Here is an 11,971-nt window from a genome sequence, read left to right as displayed (position 1 = left end):
GCGTGCTGACCTCTCTATTGTGCCTAGGTAGGGCTGCAACGTGTTGATCTTCCGCGGCCGGGCATGACCCAGAAAAGTGTGTCCGGCCAAATGGGATCGAGCGTGTTGGGTTATGTGGTGCACCCCTGCAGGGAAGTTTATCTATTCGAATAGCCGTGTCCCTCGGTAAAAGGATGACCGGAGTTGTACCTTGACCTTATGACAACTAGAACCGGATACTTAATAAAACACACCCTTCCAAGTGCCAGATATACCCGGTGATCGCTCTCTAACAGGGCGACGAGGAGGGGATCGCCGGGTAGGATTATGCTATGTGATGCTACTTGGTGAACTTACCATCTATTCTCTTCTACATGCTGCAAGATGGAGGTGGCCTGAAGCGTAGTCTTCGACAGGATTAGCTATCCCCCTCTTATTCTGGCATTCTGCAGTTCAGTCCACCGATATGGCCCTTTACACATATACCCATGCATATGTAGTGTAGCTCCTTGCTTGCGAGTACTTTGGATGAGTACTCACGGTTGCTTTTCTCCCTCTTTTCCCCCTTTCCCTTCTACCTGGTTGTCGCAACTAGATACTGGAGCCCAGGAGCCAGACGCCACCGTCGACGACGACTCCTACTACAACGTGCAGCCCGCTGACGACGACCAGGAGTAGTTAGGAGGATCCCAGGCAGGAGGCCTGCGCCTCTTTCGATCTGTATCCCAGTTTGTGCTAGCCTTCTTAAGGCAAACTTGTTTAACTTATGTCTGTACTCAGATATTGTTGCTTCCGCTGACTCGTCTATGATCGAGCACTTGTATTCGAGCCCTCGAGGCCCCTGGCTTGTATTATGATGCTTGTATGACTTATTTATGTTTTAGAGTTGTGTTGTGATATCACCCCGTGAGTCCCTGATCTTGATCGTACACGTTTGCGTGCATGATTAGTGTACGGTCTAATCGGGGGCGTCACATTGTTTCTTCGGAAAGTGTACCGTATGCTCATTACTATTAACATGAAAAGTGTCATTGCCTTTGTTGCAATCAATAAAAGCACCTGCATTATTTAAAAAGGGTCTACCAAGGATGATCGACATACCGCCGTCCTCGGGAATATCAAGAATAACAAAGTCCGTTAAGATAGTAACGTTTGCAACCACAACAGGCACATCTTCACAAATACCGATGGGTATAGCAGTTGATTTATTAGCCATTTGCAAAGAGATTTCAGTAGGTGTCAACTTATTCAATTCAAGTCTACGATATAAAGAGAAAGGCATAACACTAACACCGGCTCCCAAATCATATAAAGCAGTTTTAACATAGTTTTTTTAATGGAGCATGGAGTTGGTATTCCTGGATCTCCTAGTTTCTTAGGTATTCCACCCGTAAAAGTGTAATTAGCAAGCATGGTAGAAATTTCAGCTTCCGGTATCTTTCTTTTATTTGTAACAATATCTTTCATATACTTAGCATAAGGAGACATTTTCAGAATATCAAACAAACGCATACGCAAAAAGACAGGTCTAAGCATTTCAACAAAGTGCTCAAAATCCTCATCATCCTTTTTCTTGGATGGTTTAGGAGGAAAGGGCATGGGTTTCTAAACCCATGGTTCTCTTTCTTTACCATGTTTCCTAGCAATGAAGTCTCTCTTATCATAACGCTGATTCTTAGATTGTGGGTTATCAAGATCAATAGCAGGTTCTACCTCCACATCATTATCATTACTGGGTTGAGCATCAACATGAATATCATCATTAACATTAGAACTAGGTTCATGTTCATCACCAGATTGTGTCTTAGCATCAGAAATAGAAATGCCATTTGGATTCTCAGGTGTATCTATAACAGGTTCACTAGAAGCATGCAAAGTCCTATCAGTTTTCTTTTTCTTTTTACTACTAGGAGGACTAGGTGCATCAGTATTAGTTTTCTGAGAATCTTGCTCAATTCTCTTAGGATGGCCCTCGGGATACAGAGGTTCCTGGGTCATTTTACCACCTCTAGTCATAACCCTAACAGCATTATCATTGTTCTTACTATTCAACTCATTGAGCAAATCATCCTGAGCCTGAAGTACTTGTTCTACTTGAGTTTTCACCATGGAAGCATGCTTACTAATAATCTTAAGATCACTAATAGTTCTACTCATATAATTACTCAAGCAGTCGAGCATGTAAGCATTACGTTTCAATTGTCTACTAACATAAGCATTGAAGTTTTCTTGTTTAACAATAAAGTTATCAAACTCATCCAAGCATTGACTAGCAGACTTATTATGAGGAATATCACCTTCATCAAATCTATAGAGAGAATTTACCTCTACTACCTGTGTCGGGTTATCAAGACCATGTATTTCTTCAATAGGTGGTAAATTTTTAACATCTTCATCTTTAATAACTTTTTCTTTCATAGATTACTTTGCCTCTTGCATATCTTCAGGACTGAGAAATAGAATTCCTCTTTTCTTCAGAGTTGTCTTAGGAATTGGTTCAGGAAGTGTCCAGTCATTATCATTACTCAATATATTATTCAATAGTTTTCAGCTTGCTCAACAGTTCGTTCCCTAAAAAAACAACCAGCACAACTATCGAGGTGGTCCCTAGAAGCATCGGTTAGTCCCTTATAAAAGATATCAAGTATTTCATTTTTCTTGAGAGGATGATCAGGCAAAGTATTAAGTAATTGGAAAAGCCTCCCCCAAGCCTCTAGGAGACTCTCTTCTTCAATTTGCACAAATTTAAATATTTCCTTTAAAGCGGCTTGTTTCTTATGAGCAGGGAAATATCTTTCAGAGAAGTAGTAAATCATATCCTAGGGACTACGCACACAACCAGGAGCAAGAGAATTAAACCATAACTTAGCATCACCCTTTAACGAGAAAGGAAACAATTTAAGAATATAGTAATAGCGAAGTTTTTCCTCATGAGCAAATAGGGTGGCTATATTATTCAATTTAGTAAGATGTGCCACAACAGTTTCAGATTCATAACCATGGAAAGGATCAGATTCAACCAAAGTAATTAACTCAGGATCGACAGAGAATTCATAATACTTATCAGTAACAAAGATAGGTCAAGTAGCAAACTTAGGATCATATTGCATTTTAGCATTCAAAGATTTTTCTTTCCACTTGCATAATAATTTCTTAAGATCATCTCTATCGTTACAAGCCAGAAAGTCCCTAGCTACCTCTCCATCCATAACATAACCCTGAGGTATAACAGGAAGTTCATATCTAGGGGAGCTAGTCTTATCAGGTGCTTCAAAGTTTTCAGTTTCAATAATTTCATCAGTTTTAGAAATATCATCATCTTCAGCATAATCAATAGTTCTAAATCTAGCAAGATGTTCATCAAGTAATTGTCCTGGTGGCACTGTTTTATCAAGCAAAGTAGTAGCATCATAAGCATCATTCATAGTAGAAGTAGCATCATCAATAGCATGCGACATATTAGAATCAATAGCAGGTGTAGGTGTCACAAGCTTACTCAAACAGAAGGTGAATCAAGTGCAAAGCTAGATGGCAGTTCCTTACCTCCCCTTGCAGTAGAGGGAAAAATCTTGGTTCTAGTATCTTTCAAATTCCTCATAGTGATCAACAGATATAAATCCCAAGTGACTCAAAGAATAGAGCTATGCTCCACGGCAATGGCGCCAGAAAAAGGTTTTGATAACCCACAAGTATAGGGGATCGCAACCGTTTTCGAGGGTAGAGTATTCAACCCAAATTTATTGATTCGACACAAGGGGAGCCAAAGAATATTCTCAAGTATTAGCAGCTGAGTTGTCAATTCAACCACACCTGAAAGACTTAATATCTGCAGCAAAATATTTAGTAGCAAAGTAGTTTGGAAGTAACGGTAACGGTGGTAAAAGTGATAGTAGCGGTTTTGTAGCAATTGTAACAGTGGCAGCGACAAAGTAACATAGCAAAGATCAATATGTGAAAAGCTCATAGGCAATGGATAATTATGTCGGATGGCATTCATCATGCAACAGTTATAACCTAGGGTGACACAGAACTAGCTCCAATTCATCAATATAATGTAGGCATGTATTCCGAATATAGTCATATACGTGCTTACGGAAAAGAACTTGCATGACATCTTTTGTCCTACCCTCCTGTGGCAGCGGGGTCCTAATGGAAACTAAGGGATATTAAGGCCTCCTTTTAATAGAGAACTGGACCAAAGCATTAACACTTAGTGAATACATGAACTCCTCAAACTACGGTAATCACCGGAAAGAATCCCAATTATTGTCACCTTGGGGTATGCGGATCATAACTCGTAATAGGTGTCTACAACTTGCAAGATAGGATCAAGAACACAAATATATTCATGAAAACATAATAGGTTCAGATATGAAATCATGGCACTCGGGCCCTAGTGACAATCATTAAGCATAGCAAAGTCATAGAAACATCAATCTCAGAACATAGTGGATACTAGGGATCAAACCCTAACAAAACTAACTCGATTACATGATAAATCTCATCCAACCCATCCCGTCCAGCAAGCCTACGATGGAATTACTCACGCACGGTGGTGAACATCATAAAATTGGTGATGGAGGAAGGTTGGTGATGATGATGGCGATGATTTCCCCTCTCCGGATGCCCGAACAACTCCAGATTTGCCCCCCCCCCCCGATGAAGAACAGGAGGTGGCGGTGGCTCCATATCGTAAAACGCGATGAATCCTTCTCTCTGTTTTTTCTCCCCAAACGTGAATATATAGAGTTGGAGTTAGGGTCGGGGGGGGGGGGGGGCTCCAAAGGACCCACAAGGCAGGGGGCGCGCCCCCACCCTTGTGGTCAGCTGGTGGGTCCCCTCTAGTTGATTCTTTCACTAGTATTTTTTATTTATTCCAAAAATATTCTTCGTAAATTTTCAGGTCATTCTGAGAACTTTAATTTCTGCACAAAAGTAACACCAAGGCAATTCTGCTGAAAACAACGTTAGTCTGGGTTAGTTCCATTCAAATAATGCAAATTAGAGTCCAAAACAAGGGCAACAGAGTTTGTAAAAGTAGATATGATGGAGATGTATCATTGGGGGACAGCTGCTTGAACGTGAGCATGTACCCAATCATGATCTGGTGAACGGCGGCGAAGGTGGCCCAACCCTGATCAAGGGTGACCCTACCATCGATCACCCTCAACGTCACCCTCCATGCGCATCTGGTGTTTGTCTTCAGCTTGAACTCTATAGGGATGGCAGGGAAGTACTTTGTGAAGTCCAGAGGCAATGGTAGACTCTCCAGCTTTAGAGCAAGAATAACTTTGCAGAAGTGGTTTGGTCCTGACTCCTAATGTAAGTGGCCATAGTTCCTCCGCTTAGGGCTTGGGTGATCCTGCACTGGCACTTCGACCAATGGAGGCACAACCTCCTTGCCCTTCTCTAATGGTGGCACCACCTCATTGCCCTTGTCCATCTGCATTATGAACAACACGCATATCAATGGTCAGCATTCATTAATATCGGCCTAATGCTCCTATATTAACCCACCCTACTAATCCAGCACCGCACTCAAACCCCCTCTGTTTCACCACCTCTCCTCTTCCACCTCTCCTTGACATGAACTCCAACTCCAACCCCAACCCTTTCCCCTGGGGCATTGGATGGAGGGCATTCTTCCTTGGGTGCTCGCCCGGTGACCGCAAGAAGTTCGAGCACACCATGGAAGTGTACTCGAACTTCAACAACATCGATGACATGCACAAGGAGGCCAATATTGTGATGAAGAAGGCTACGCCGGATGAGCTGAAGACACTGGGTCCGGACCCAGCCAAGCGCACGATGTCATTGGACATCCTACGCTGGGCCATGAATCAGATAGACTCCGGTGACGCTTGACAACGGGCAAGATGGGCCAAGTACAGTCAGTACAGGCGCCTCAAGACCAGCGTGCCGGGGTGTACTAGAGTAGTACGTTCGGGTCGCCGAAGTCCGACAACGATGAGGTGCAGATGGTGGCCAGGGCGCCGGCGGCAGGCGACCGTGCAAGACCCATCGTTCTTGACGAAGACGATGAGGAAGAAAAGAAGATGACTACGCCCCCCTCGCACCCCCCCCCCCCCCGCCGCTCGACGCGACTCCAGGGTCGCCGCGGCTAAACAATCCAATCCCCGCCCCCGATGTAATCGTAAAATAACCTATGAGCCTAGTAGCCGTAGATGCACAATCGATTGATGTTAATCCCCCCCCCCCCCGATGTGTTGAATCCCCTCCCTAACTCTTCAATAGCGTGCTCTAATCGAATCTAGCCCGAGTCAAAAGCAGTGAATGTATAGAGAGGACGAGGTCTTACCGCCATGGTCGATGCGCTCCAGTGGAGGTCTGCAGTCGCGCCGTTGGTTGCTGCCGCCGTCTTGGATCGATTCGCAGTAGAGCTCAGGTGGTCACCACCGTCGCCGCCGCCGGTGTGAGTGGGGAAGAGGGGAGAGAGCGGTGAGTAGGGGGGGTGAGGGTAATTTATGACGACGCGTCTGGAAACAACGCAACGTCTCGGGGCCGCACCCACGTGTGCAACCGCCCACGCCCACGTGCCTAGGGTTGCATCGCTCGGGCCTGGCTGAGGAAAAACGACCGATTTAAGCGTTCCCAAGGATGCAGGCCCAGAGGTGCTTTAATGTTCGTGCTATGCATGCCCAACAGTAAATGGGGTAACCAAACGGGCCTTTTTCTTCCCGCGCGGGCCTGGCTGAGGTATATGCAGCCTACCAAACACGTCCATTATGAATGGGAGTGAAAACAACGTGGAACAAGAGAGAGCTCTAAAATAGTCAAGAGAGAGAAAGGGAGAGGGGGCAGAGAGGGAGAGAGTGGACTATTTTAGAGTGCGGAAACAATATGCTCGTAATCCCGAACCATATATTGGAGAACATGTGAAATAGCTTTGACATGCTCTGGTGAATCCGAATCGCCAAAAAGAAACCAAAAAACACTATTTTTAGAAACATGAGCAATAACCTAGACACACGCATATGCGTATTGGGTGTCAAACATATAGTTTGTCTCTGATGAGCGAGCAGTACAACCATACAACTAATTATCTAACCATAAGTTGGTTCATGATTTGGGCTAGAAGAAAAAACATATAGATGTGCACTACATATGCAAAACTTAACTAAGAATGTACACCTTCCGACCCCCCCAAAAAAATGCCGTGGCTTTAGTTCAGCTTTAGTTTAAATTTGAATTACAGCGATGGCACTTTTTTTTGGATTGGAGGGAGTAGTCATTTGCATGCTAATTTTTTTTCATCTAATTTCTATATGTGTACATTTTTTTCAGGACTTCTTTTGAAGCTTTGAGCTATGGCTTCCGAACCAGGCACGAACCCACCGGCCGGAGCAAGCGAGTCAAAAGTGGGCACTCATCCGGGAAACTCCTTTTTCCTCTCTTCATCACTAAAAGAAAAGCCTCGATCCCATCAATGGCCCTTTTCCGTAGGGAGCTCGTGAGGAAAGCTCCTCACGTACATCGGCACATGCCCGACGACGTACCAACAAGTACATCCAGAGCACGAGTTTGATTAATTAACCAATGACTTTGCCGTGATTAGAAAAAAGGGCACGGACTGGGTATTAGTTAAGCTTATCACGGTACTGAAAAGATAGGGGCCAATATGACAAATATTCTCCTTTTGCGTGCTCCAAATGATCCGTCTCTCGTGATCGACCGATTTCATTCGATGAGGGAATTAACTACGGCGTGTCATTTTAGATTTTATATATCCAAGGTGTTTTTTTAACTGTTTGAATTGATTACCACATGCAATACATGATATCCCTAAGGTGGTTTGAATCGTACTCCCTTCTTCTCAAATTACTTATCGTAGAAATAGATATATCTAAACATATTTTTAATTTTAAATATAACCATTTCTATTCATTTCAACAATAAGTAATTGGAGAGGGGGGGGGGGGGGGAGTATACTATAAGAAAACATTAAACTCTTGGTGTAGTACACCCGCATCAAAAAGAAAAGAAAAACTCTCAGAGTAGTAATAACATCCCTAGTTCGAATCGCACCACTAAATTTAGATAAAGTTGTTTCACAACTATTATATTCCGTTCTCATACATTTTTTTCCTAATTTTTTATTTTTATTAAACAAGCCTAGTTAATGACCTAGGGCCCGCAAGTCAGTGGCACGCGCGAGCCGGCGAGGTGTGACGTGGGGCGGTGTGGCAGCGGTCAGGCCTGGCGGCACGTGTGGGCAGGGGCGCGGCCTGACGGCGGTTGCCTTGCATGGCGGTGGCCTATGTGCACGGGGGTTGTGCGAGGCACTCCTTTCCTAAAGTTTGAGCCTGCTAAATTATACAAGAACGCTATCTTCACGTAAAGGGGAGGGAAGTTGGGGGGAAATTATACGGGTTCTCATAAAAAATTCGGGTTTATGGGGGCTATCGGAGGGGCTATTTTTGCCTCAACTTCTCGCAAACGGTTGTTTTTGCGCATAAGACAACTATTGTGTGGGGAGCGGGTGTGACGGCGGTTTGGCTCCGAAAAGGGTGCACGAGACCAGGAACAGGGTCGGGGCGGACGGATTCGGGCGATGGCAGAGGGTGCAGGAGCTCAGGCGACTTGATCACGTCAAGCGCGTCGACGACCTGCAGAGAGGCGGCCATGGCGTGGAAAATCATAAGGAGATGGCAGGAAAAGGAGAGAAATCAAGGGAGGGGAGGAGGAGCAGTGTCGAGTTTCAGCTGGTGGTCGGGGCAGCCATGTGGAGCTCTGGGAAGAGGCGCAGCGCGCTGGTGCTGGGGTGGTGCTCCGGTGGCTTGGGACCAGCGTGAAGGATGTCGGGGTCGAGCTCAGGGCGAGGTGCCGGGAGGAGTCTACCCTCGAGAGCTCCTGGACGAGGAGTTGGCGCTAGGAGTTGGGCTGCTGTGGGATTGGATCCCGAGGAGAGTGGCGGTGGCGGATGGGACAATAAACCTAGATTTTAGGGTTCTCCAAAATAGGTAAGTGGTTGGTTGCTATTTATAGCAGGTGGATATTAGCAGGGGTTTTCGGGCTGCCTGGACCCTCCGATCGCTACACTAAACAAAGAAAGCACACTCCACGCCCTAGGTCACAGTCCTGACAACCCTGTGCCTAGCTACGCCCTACTCCCTTACACCTGCCGCTATGCGCAGGAACAAATGCCTGCACATCCAGAAGCGATGCAAAAAAGAAGCCCTTATGAAATACCAGGTTGGCTTTGAAGTGGTCATCCTACAGATTCTATGTCCCTTTATCCTATCCTCAGCAACAACTATTCTGCCTGAATAACCCCATGAAGTGAAAACACGTTCATCTTCCTTCTCCATTTGTTGAAGATGCTCCTCTTCCTCCTCCTCCTCCTCCTCCTCATCATCATCATCATCATCATCAACTTTCTTCATAGTCATCGTCGTCTTCCGACGGTGTTTAGATGAACCCCTCAACATCCGCGTAAACAAGCTCATCCCCGACGAATCTATGTGTCCTACAAATGTGCAAACAAGCTGAACGTGTAGGGCGATGTAGGACGTACTGGGGCAGCAAGGACATCTGGGACGGGATGTGGGACGATGATGAAGATAGGGTAGGGGGGAATGGGCAGGGCATGACGCGATATGAGGACATATACACAAAGAAGGTTGGCTAAGGGTGGGGGTGGGGATCGATCTAGGACGATTTTGAGATGGGTTCGACATGTAGTGTCTGAAGTGGCGGGTGTGTAGCATTCAACCCCAAATCCACCCCATATATGGGCTAGGTTTGGGGTGTCAAACAATCCGAACAAAATGAACTAGGTTTGAAAGGTCAGGTTGGAGAGGTTTTCTTTCTTGAACAATGTCTGGACAAAACAGGGAGGTGGAAGGTCCGGATGAAGATGCTTTACATGGGACACGAGCTCGAGCTCATATGAGCTTGAGTGAACAGTAAAATCCAGAAAAAATAATTTTCTTTGATCTTTTGTGGAAACATTTGACACATGTTTTTAATGCTTGCAAAATTTCATCATAAAATGATATTTGTGGGAGTCGGTGAAAAAAAAACAGTACTCGTGCTCATAACTTTTTTGGAGCATCGTTTTTTTGCCACGACTTTCACGGGTATCATTTCATGATGAAACTTTGCAAGTATTGAAAACATTTTTCACAAAAAAATTCAGATTATTTTTGTTTTTTAATGTTTATAGATTTTATAGTTCATCTGAGCTGCTGTAAAAACAAACCTCCATTTGTCACAAATGATACTGCTCGAGAAGACGGTGGAAGCAGAAACCGTTTGGACGGCGCCTACATACACGTGTACATGCAGTTTTCGAATGGATCGAAACGAACAGAGACAAAAATGGGGTGCCGTCCTGTGGCGCACGGAGACCCGTTCTTGCGAGCCGCACTTGACGACGCGCTCGTGTCCGTCCGATCCCCATCTTGCGGCTGCTGTTCAAAACGGGACGAGACGTTGGCGCTGGACCTTGGCCCTGTTTGGATACTCTAACTCAGTTAGAGGTTAAAGTTAAATTCTAACCTTGAACCAACCTGAACTAACTCTAACCAAAAAGATGTTTAGATGGCAGGGTTAGATTGACAATAAATGCTCTTCCTCAATCATTTGGCTACTTTGAGCCCTATTTCCTGCTGGATTTGGCGGAGCGAGCCCTGGCCGAGATAGACTGAGACGCGCTCGGCAAGGAGCCGCGCTGGCCTCTCGCGCGGCCCGCCAGCCGAATCTGCCGTCCCTGCGGAGTCACGCTGGCCGAGGCCGACGAGAATGGGCCGCGCAAGGAGCCGTGACTGCTTACCGGCGGGCGGAAGGGGCGCGGGGAGACAAGAGGGTTGGAACGGGAGGATAGGGCGGGGCTACTTACCGACGGTGGACGGGAGCGCGGATACGGCGAGGCGCCTTCATAGACGGTGTGAGAGGAGGAAGGGAAATGACAAAAACCTTCGAGGAAATGGGGAGGGATCTGTTGTGGGAAGAGCGAGAGAAAAATGTGTTTTTTTAGTGGTCCCAAGAACTAATCCAAATAAGCACCTTTTGAGTGGGTTAGGTTTTTTGAATGGGTTAGATGCATCTAACCCAAACTAATCTTTCTGTTTAGATATTTTTGAATTACTTGAGTCCAAACTAACCCAAACTAACGAAACCAAACAGGGCCCTCATCCGGTCTTCCTGCCGCGTAGTGAGAGGTCGGTCGGTATTTGTTTACCCACCACTGCCGTATTATCCGGCCGGCCACGTTTTTGCGTGCATTTCTTTCCCGGCCTGACAATTATGTCCGTGTACCCAATGTAACTCTCAACATTAGGGGCTGAAAAGTCATTCGCACTAACCGTTAGCAGCAGCTTACGTGGTGGAGAGGTATCTGGACCACTTGTCAGTGAGTGGTCGTGTGACCTTTTGTCGGTTTAGTTCTGCAAAATCCGCTTTTCCTCTGACGTACGAGGCCACCTGTAAAATGCTGAATCAGTCCCTCTAGCAGGAGCGAAATTATTATACTCAAACATAACGGGTAAAACAGAGTGAAGATAACATTGACCAGGAGCTCGTGTAAACATCCGGAAGGAGTATGTTTTAAAATTTTGCCGGCTTGTTATTTGAAATCGAGCACAGCCAAACATCCTGCAAGATGGAGAACCAGAGACCCCCTTTATTTTCGTCCTTGTTCTAAGTGCGTATGGATCCTTTAATTTGAGTTTTTTCTTTCTATTTCAGCAATTTTCACATCTCAGTAGAAAGAATATCACACCAAAGGCACATTTCGTACCATCAATGTATGTATTCTTTCTCATGAAATGTTGAAAAACTACTACTACTCATCATTTACGACTCAAGAAAAGAAAAGAAAAGAAAGCAGAAACCATATATAAAAACGAACATGCTTAACAAACGGTTTGGACTAAAACATGCGACAGCACTGTCCAAGAATAAAAGTCAAGAGATGCCTTTCTTTCACCACGAGCACGGAGACACCTGTCCCCAGCATTTTCCCTCTCCC

The sequence above is a fragment of the Aegilops tauschii genome, chromosome 1, assembly GCF_002575655.3.
Source record: "Aegilops tauschii subsp. strangulata cultivar AL8/78 chromosome 1, Aet v6.0, whole genome shotgun sequence".
NCBI lineage: Eukaryota > Viridiplantae > Streptophyta > Magnoliopsida > Poales > Poaceae > Aegilops > Aegilops tauschii.
The sequence above is the reverse complement of the archived record's forward strand: the minus strand, read 5'-3'. Positions refer to the sequence as shown.